This window comes from Octopus bimaculoides, chromosome 20 (assembly GCF_001194135.2).
Source record: "Octopus bimaculoides isolate UCB-OBI-ISO-001 chromosome 20, ASM119413v2, whole genome shotgun sequence".
NCBI classification, from domain to species: Eukaryota; Metazoa; Mollusca; class Cephalopoda; order Octopoda; family Octopodidae; genus Octopus; species Octopus bimaculoides.
In genome coordinates, this window is record NC_069000.1 from 28,369,310 (window position 1) to 28,375,619 (window position 6,310).

The window sequence follows — 6,310 nt, forward strand, 5'->3', positions numbered from 1 at the left end:
AGAATTGGTCTTTCAGACCATCCGGTAACCCCGGTTGAGGTGCATAGGCTGAGATGACAGTAGCTAATCTATGATGAAGTACTAGTCTGATCTTAAGTACTCTGTCACACACTCTAACTACCTCGATTACCTTATCCACCCATTTCTCTGCTAGAAGTATTCCTACACCCCCGACCCCGTCAGTGTTCCCTGCCCAGGTGAGAAATCACTAGACAGAACGAAACGAAATGAAGGGCAACTGAGTTAGTTGCATATGTCCCAGGAGAGAGAGAGAGGAAGAGGAAGAGTGCAGGTAATATATAGAGAACAGCCCAGTGAGGAGGAGGAGCAGTGGAGAGAAGAGACATCAGGTAATGGTGGTGGGAGGAGAGAGAGATAGCCAGTGTAGATGGTGAGAAGATAGAGATAAAGATCGGGATATTCGGTATTGGTGGTGGGGGCGGGACATGGTGGGCACACTGCAAACAAGCGAGTTTAATTTGGAGAAATGGTATGAGGATCTAATGTAAGTAGCAGGAGTGTTTAGCATAGTATACATTCATAGTGTTCATGGCAGATGAGAAATTAAACTAGAGAAACGAGGAATAAGAAATTAAACAGGCCAAGAGACAAATAATTATCCTAATTTAATTAGCTTCTGAGAAAAATTAACTGTTAGTAAACAATACATTTAAATAGTAAACAATACATTTAAAGTGTTAATGGCGAATGAGTGAATGAAGGATCGAAATGAGACTTAACTTAACTTAGCAATGCCTAATCATTTGGCGACTGGACAAGAATATGTGAGAGAATGGGATGGTAGGGAACACATGGGACAGGGATTTTAAAACAGATAGATGCAACCGGAAGCGAGTTTAGGGGAAATGGTGCAAGGATTGAATGAAAGGAGCAGGAATGAGACTTAGCTTAGCTTAGCAAATTGGCTCGAGGCCAGAAGGATACCAAGAAGCAGACCAATCCAAAACAGAAGGATTTGGAAGCTAAAGAACCCTTCACATGGTCAGAGATTTAGGGACATCCTCATCAAGAAATTTGATGAGAAGAAGGAGGAGCTACAGACATCGGACATAGAAGGTGGCTGGAAATTCCTACGGGACAGCTTGCTGAGTGCCACAGACCAAGTCTGCAGATGGTGTAAAGTCCTTTCCAGACCTAGAGTTACATGGGGGTTGGATAGTAGAGTAGACAAAGCCATTAGAGCAAAGAAACAGGCCTGGAAGGGTGGGGGTAGCAGGGAACTGTACCAGGTAGCCCAAACGGAAGCTGGGCGACAGGTATACATAGCCAAGGGTGAAGCAGAAAAGAAGAAGTTTGTCAATGTCCAGCGACATGAGGACCAAAGAACTGAGGTATTTCGGATTGCAAGACAGTGTTTGAGAGAAAATTGTGATGTCACAGGAGAGAAATGTGTCCGCATGGATGATGGTGCACTTGCTTTTAATGATTCTGAAAAGAAAGAGGCTTAGAGAAGCCATTATGAAAGACTGCTGAACGTGGAGAATGAATGGGAGGAGGAGAACCTGCCAAATATTGACCCAGTAGAGGGACCAGCTATCCGAATAGACAGCTTGCTGGTAGATGAAGCCAGGAAAAACCCCGGCCCATCAGGAATCACTGCTGAGATGCCTAAAACATCTGATGGTGTGGGCTATGGCTTAGTCACCCGCATTGTAAACCAGGTAGTTCATGATGGAGTCATACCCAATGACTGACATAGCAGCACCAAAGTCAACTGCTATAAGGGTAAAGGTGATGCTCTAGATAGAAATAACTACAGGGGTATCAAAATGCTGGATCAGGTGATGAAGGTCATGGAGAGGGTCATAGCCCATCTCATTAGGGAGAGAGTCTGCTTAGATGAGATGCAGTTCGGTTTTGTGCTGGGTAGAAGCACCACTGATGCCATATTCCTGGTTCGACAACTGCAGGAGAAATACCTAGCTAAAGATAAACCCCTATACATAGCTTTTGTGGACTTGGAGAAAGCCTTTGACAGGGTCCCCTGGTCCCTTATCTGGTGGGCGATGCGGAAACTGGGGATTGATGAATGGTTAATAAGGGCTGTACAGGTCCTATACAGAGAGGCCGTTAGTAAGGTTAGGATTGGCAATGAGTATAGTGAAGAATTCTGGATAGAAGTAGGGGTCTGCCAAGGTTCAGCCCTCAGTCCCCTTTTATTCATCATAGTCCTCCAGGCAATAACAGAGGAATTCAAGATGGGTTGCTCCTGGGAGCTCCTCTATGCTGATGACCTGGCCCTTATAGCAGAACTACTACCAAAACTAGAAAAGAAATTTTGGATGTGGAAGCAAGGTTTAGAATCAAAAGGCCTTAGAGTCATTGTAGCAAAGACCAAAGTTCTAGTAAGTAGGAATGTAATTACATCACACACCCCAGAAATGGTGTAGGTAGAGACCCCATAAGATGTACCCAGTGTAAGCTATGGACACATAAGAGGTGCCGCAACATCAAAGGAAGATTAACCGAGAAGGTAGCTTTCGTGTGCGGCAGATGCACAGGGGCAATAAACACCACAGATACTCAGAAAACAGATTCCATCACATGCCAGGTGGAGAAACTAAAAGTAGTTGATAGCTTCCGCTACCTAGGTGTCCAAGTTAGTAGTTGGGGTGGATGCTCAGAGAGTGTTACCACTAGAATAAGAATAGCCTGGGCAAAGTTTAGAAAGCTTCTACCCCTACTGGTGACAAAGGGCCTCTCGCTCAGAGTGAAAGGTAGATTGTACGAGGCTGTGACTACGGAGGACATGTGTAGGCTTGAAAGAAATGAAGCTAGCATGATCCGCTGGATGTGTAATGTCAGTGTGCACACATGACAGAGTGTAAGCGCCCTGAGAGAAATGTTGGGCGTAAGAAGCATAGGATGTGGCGTGCAAGAGAGACGTCGTGTTCTACGGATGGATGAGGAGAGATATGTGAAGAAGTGCCATTCCCGAACAGTTGAAGGAATCCGGCGTAGAGATAGACCCAGGAAGACATGGGATGAGGTGGTCAAGCATGACCTTCGAACGTTGGGCCTCACAGAGGCAATGACGAAAGACTGAGACCTCTGGAGACATGCTGTGACTGTGAAGACCTGGCAAATAAAGTGAGTTCACAGCCGTATCCTTCACCAGTTTCGCATAACCAGCCCCAGCCCATTCAAAAGTACCTTGGATAGTTGGGCAACCTGCTGTACTTGAGGAGACCTATTGAGTCAGGTACATCAACAACAAAATGAAAATCAAATGGAAATTATAGTTGTGATACCTGTGCTGGTGGCACGTAAAAAGCACCATCCGAACGTGGCCGATGCCAGCGCTGCCTTAGTTGGCTTCTGTGCCGGTGGCATGTAAAAAGCACCAACCGATCGTGGCCGTTGCCAGCCTCCTCTGGCCCCTGTGCTGGTGGCACATAAAAAGCACCCACTACACCCATGGAGTGGTTGGCATTAGGAAGGGCATCCAGCTGTAGAAACACTGCCAAATCAGACTGGAGCCTGGTGCGGCCTCCTGGCTTCCCAGACTCCGGTTGAACTGTCCAATCCATACTAGCCTGGAAAACGGACGTTAAACAATGATGATTATATTTAGAAAAAAAAGTTTGTAAATTTAATTTCATTTTGTTTGTTTCTTTTACTCGTTTCAGTCATTAGACTGTGGCCATGCTGGGGCACCACCTTGCAGAATTTTCAGTTGAATGAATCAACCCCCGTACTTATTTTCTTAAAGGCTGATACTTTTTCTATTGGTCTCGCTTGCTGAAAGTTATGGGGATGTTAACACACCAACACTGGTTGTTAAAAGACGGAGGGAGACAAACGCAGACACACACATATATACATATATACGATGGTAACGATGATGATATCTATATATATGACAGGCTTTTTTCAGTTTTTACCTACCAAATCCACTCTCAAGGTTTTGGTCAGCTTGAACCTATAGAAGACACTTGCCCAAGATGCCATGCAGTGGGATTTGAACCTGAAACATAGTTTGGAAGCAAACTTACTACACAGCCAAATATCATATTTGATTTAATTTATATCTGATTATAAACCATTTTTAATAAATGTTTTACTTTCAATTTCATTGTAAATGTTAAAAAGAAAAAGCTATAAAAAATATTCATCTTAAACCTGAATTGAAGGCGGATGTTGTTGTTTAACCCCAGGTCAATCCTGTTCAAACAGTCCTATGATGGAAAGCATTGTAGCTGATTGTTCTATGTTTCTCCATCTTTTTATTTTGAAACATAGTATGTCTTGGACTACAATATGCAATATCCTGTCTGGTTTCAAACTGTGGTATGTGTGTTGAGGGAGGATTAACTGCTATTTCTAGCAGTTCAAGTAACCACTTAGAGATCTCTCACATTAGCTTCAAAAGTTTAGTGTTGCTAATTTAGTGGAAGGTCGTTGTTTCAAAAAATAAAACTATAAAGAAAATACCTGTTTTCAGTTATTCGATTTGCTAGAAATAATAGCCAAATTTCTTTCATATCACACTGTACCTTCTACAACTAGAATGCCATTCAACATACAGAGGTTGGACAAAATAATGGAAACACCTTAAAATTTCAAACAAATTTATTTTAATATACGGTAGGACCACCTTTGACAGTAATTACAGCTTGAATTCTATAAGGTATGAACTTGTACAAAGTTTGAATTGTTTCCAAAGGAATTTTTGTCCATTCTTCGGCTAAAACAGTCTCCAGTTCTTGTAGTGATGATGGTGGAGGATATCGACTCCTTTCTAGTTTTTTCTAAAATGCACCATAAATGTCCAATAATATTGAAATCTGGGGACTGTGGTAGCCAGATAAGATGTTCAACTTCACTAGAATGTTCCTTGTGCCATTCAGTAACAACTTTAGCTGTGTGAATTGGTGCATTATCATCCTGAAAGATTGCATTTCTCTCTGGAAACACTTCTGCAGCCATAGGATGAATTTGATCAGATAAGATGTTTAAATAGTCTTGACTATTAATTCTGCCATGAAAGGAAAGCATTGGGCTGGTGGATTTCCGAGATAGAGCCACCACCCCCAGATTATCACAGATCCTCCTCCATGTTTAACAGTTGTAAGAAGGCAGTCTGGGTCAAATGCTTATTTTGGCTGTCTCCACACGTATACTCAGCTGGCTGGTGGTCAGAAATAAGCTAAAGGATGACTTGTCTGAGAAAATAACATTCTTCCACTGCTCTAGGGACCAATTCTGTAGGACCACTCTAAACGCTTTGCAACGTTTGCTTTTGAAAGTAGTGGTTTTCTGATTGCAGCCCCCCCGTGAAATCTAGCTTTGTGCAGCTCCCGGCAAACAGTTTTGTGGAAACTGGGTTCTCGAGGTGGTCATTAAGCTCTGCAGTAATTTTGGGAACTGTACTTTTGTGATCCTTTCTAACAATTCGTGTAAGAGTCTGACAGTCCCTATCTGAAAGTTTTGGTTTTCTTCCGGAGTTTTGTTTCAACGAGAAGGTTTTTCCCTCTTTGTCAAAGGTTGTCATTACTTTCAAGACAGTACTTCTTGATACACCAAACATTTCAGCTGTTTTCATTACGCTAGCGCCTGCCATATGAGCACTAACAATTTGACCTCTTTGAAAGTCTGATAGATCTGTCATTTTAATGAATTTTAATTATATTTTTCTGATGATATCTGAAAAGAAACAGCAGTTTTAGCAAAACATTAAGCAACACTAATAATAAATCAAAAAACATAAAAATGAACAAGCTTTTGCTGGTTTTATAGACATTTCAAAATTATGATGCTATGATGCGAGGTGTTTCCATTATTTTGTCCAACCCCTGTAGGTGAGTTAAGTCAGACTGAGCTGAAATAAATCACCACCAGGTAAACTGAATTATCTGCCGTGGTTTTAAAATAGAAAAGCTGAGATTTTCTTTTATAAATTTGAACATTTGAATTGTTTGAGCAAGTAGTTTACAGTATGAAACTACTTCTTATCTTCATCCATAATGTAGGTGTGTTCTTTCACCAATTTGACACACTTCTTACTTTTGAAGTCAACTCTCTACTCAACCTGCTAAAGATGACTGTCAAATCATACTGTATCATGTAAAATTTAAAAAGCAGGATACATTGGATCACATAGTCTACAGCTAGATTACTTTTGAACATAGGCCTGCTAAGTCAGTGCTAAACAAACTCCAGCTTCTTACTTCTTCTCATCAACTTACACAATTTTCTGGTGTTGGTTTTTCAGACAGTCTAATGCACCTTCCATAATCGAAAAACATTGCCACGATTGCATTGCTTGAACTTGAAATCAGCTGCCTTA

General features: G+C 41.7%; 1 protein-coding gene across 1 annotated transcript in view; it reads left to right on the forward strand.

The window, feature by feature from the left end:
• The window catches only part of LOC106883353 (ralA-binding protein 1-A), a 109,936-nt gene that overhangs the window by 66,602 nt on the left and 37,024 nt on the right, over positions 1-6,310 (forward strand). The gene's annotated exons all lie outside the window — the stretch shown is intronic.